Source organism: Mauremys mutica, unplaced genomic scaffold (genome assembly GCF_020497125.1).
Source record: "Mauremys mutica isolate MM-2020 ecotype Southern unplaced genomic scaffold, ASM2049712v1 Super-Scaffold_100101, whole genome shotgun sequence".
NCBI classification, from domain to species: Eukaryota; Metazoa; Chordata; order Testudines; family Geoemydidae; genus Mauremys; species Mauremys mutica.
The window spans coordinates 1803306-1806142 of NW_025423268.1; the positions used below are offsets into that span (position 1 = coordinate 1803306).

At 47.6% G+C, this 2837-nt stretch overlaps 1 non-coding gene across 1 annotated transcript; it reads left to right on the top strand.

The window, feature by feature from the left end:
* Positions 1–1241: 1241 nt before the first annotated feature.
* Positions 1242–1314, top strand: TRNAM-CAU. The gene has a single exon. It is a non-coding gene; the product is annotated as a tRNA-Met (tRNA).
* The last annotated feature ends 1523 nt before the right edge of the window (positions 1315–2837 follow it).

Genomic DNA, 2837 nt, shown 5'->3' on the forward strand with positions numbered 1-2837 from the left:
GTAAAATATCAAGGCAAAATCATTCCAGTGATTGTGACCCTGGGATTGAGGAGGCTTTGGTCTTATTAAAATGCAACTAGCATGTTACACGTGTGTTTTTAAAGGTGGCTTCCCCAAGCAATCCCAAGTTGTTCTTCCCACAGCTGGCTGATGGGGGGCAGCAGGGGATCTCCCCAATCTGGGGGAATCTCTCTGGGCCCCACTGTTAATTCTCCATCCTTTCTCCCCCTAACCATGCCCACCCCTCCCCTCCCATTATCAATGTTTTGGAGCAACCCCTCCCTCCCTTTATGGGATAGAGACTCTGTGACAGAGACTGACTGGGGCTCCTCTCTTCACGGCCCCAGTGGGGAAGGAAAGAGACTGGAGGGAGGGGGAGAAGACGGGCAGAAGGAGTCAAATGGGGCTAAACCAAAACAGAGGAGATTTTCTTTCTGTCAAAATGTCCTGGAGTCTCATGGCTGAAAAGCCGCATCTTGAGTTAGGTTTGATGCATCAGCCTTTCAATTACCAGGCAAAGATATGAATCACAGAGACTGATAACTGCCTGCTTCCCAGCTTTGCCTAAGGCTTTGGCTACACTTGCACTTCAAAGCGCTGCCGTGGCAGGGCTTTGAAGCGCTAAGTGTAGTCAAAGCGCCAGCGCTGGGAGAGAGCTCTCCCAGCGCTGTCTGTACTCCACCTCCCTGTGGGGAATAACGTACAGCACTGGGAGCCGCGCTCCCAGCGCTGGGGCTTTGACCACACTGGCGCTTTGCAGCGCCGCAATTTGCAGCGCTGGAGAGGGTGTGTTTTCACACCCTGCTGCAGCGCTGCAAATTTGCAAGTGTAGCCAAGGCCTGAGAAGCACCTGCACTGCTGCAACTGGTTAGCGCAGAGGGGGCTACTGCTGGGATTATGAATTCAAGCCTTATTTGGAGCACTGGTTTTTATTACCTGTGTAGTTTCCCCAACTTGTTTTGCTTAATTTGCTTGGAAAGTGTCCTACTAGGAAAAGGAGAGTAAGTTCTAAAATGTGGAAGTAGGTGCATAGCTTGGAAACATCCCCCCTGTGCTGCCATTAATTCCAGTAGATTGTTCACTGGCAGCATGAATTGATTTCTTTGCTGCTGTGAAAGCTGCCACGAAAAGTCTCTGGTCACCAGAGCTCCCTGCTTCTTCCAGCAGATCTCTGGCTCATTCCCCGCCCCAGTCACTGCTGTAGGAGGGTCCTATATACACTGAGCCTCAAACTTTTCCAAACCTTCTTAGCACAGTTGGCAGCGTGTCAGTCTCATAATCTGAAGGTCCTGAGTTCAAGCCTCAGAGAAGGCAATGGCTTTTGCTCCCTGCTTCAGATTTTCTACAGGAAATCAGAGAAAAGAAACTAGAGGAGAGTGGTTTCTAGACACCCTCCCACCCATCTCACATACACACAGAGACTTTTCCAAGGCATTTTCTTTTCCTTCTCTATGGACCTTGTATTTTTCACAGAGCAAAATAAAACAAAAACATGCAAGTCCAAGCCTAATACAGTATGAAACTCAATACAGATCAAATCTCACCCTCAGAGATCTTTCAATAAGCTTCTTTTGCAGACTAGACTTATTTCTTGTCTGGGCCCAATCTTTTCACCTCGTATAGTCCGTGTTCCAGCTCAGGTGGTAGCTAGGGGATGTCTCATGACTGCAGCCATGTTTGTACAGTTCCACCCCCTTATACAGCTTTGGTACAAGGCAGGAATTCTTTGTCTCTCTCCTGAGGAAGAGCCCCAGGTTTAAGATGGATTCCTGTACCAGGTGACATGGTCACATGTCCTGTGAGACCCCCAAGCCTTCATGCTTTCTGGCCTGACTCACAGATGGTGCAGGACAGAGCCATCTCCAGTCAATTGTCCTGGTTAATGGGAGCCATCAAGAGTCCAAACCACTATTAATGGCCCACACTTTGCATCATTACAACAGGACCTCAGAGTTATAGTTCATATTTCTAGTTTCAGCTACAGGAATGATCGGTTCATACAAATAGGATCAACACACACAGTAGATTATAAGCTTTGTAATGATACTTTACAAGAGACCTTTTGCTTGAAGCATAGTCCAGTCACTTTATATTCACACTCATTCGCATATTTTCATAAAAACCTATGGAGTGCAATGTCACAGCAGGGAAAGGGTTTTACTGCAGCACCTGGCAGCAGTTGAGTTGCATGTTCAGGCTGTGGTATGAGTTCCTCCAGGTTTCTTGTAAGCACACAGGGACCTTCGCGGGTGCTCTCGATACAAGAATGGCCCCAACAGATAAAGTGATGGGAACTGCATTTTCCTTTTTTATTTCTGTATATCCAATGACATTTCTGTTTGTGATTTCGTTTTGCTTTGTATAACTGTGTTTTCTCAGGGATTTGATATTTAACTGAAAAAAGAATAAGGCCTCAGGGCGCCGGATGGAGGAGCAGGCTGGGGCTAGGCCTGCTAAGAGAGCGAGAGTAGCAGGTTTTCTGTATAGTTTCCTGCCCTTATTTTCATGACTAGTTTCTCTTCTGCACGAAATTTGCTTCTTTTATATGTGAGCCTGACTAGCTCAGTTGGTAGAGCAGCAGGCTTTTAATCTGAGGTTCCAGGGTTCAAGTCCCTGGTCAGGTAAAAAGGGAACAGTTCCCCACAAAAGGAAAGAAGGCATCTCTCCAAGATGTTATTTGACCTTTTCCCCCAGGACTTGGCTTTTCACTAGGAAGGGCCATGTACTGCCTGGGACTGAAGGGGAAACTTCCTCACATGCCCACTGGCCTCTCAGTCTGGTTTAAGAAAGGCCTCTGGGAGCTGCAGCAAACTGCTGCAGGCCAACTCGGTGAGCAA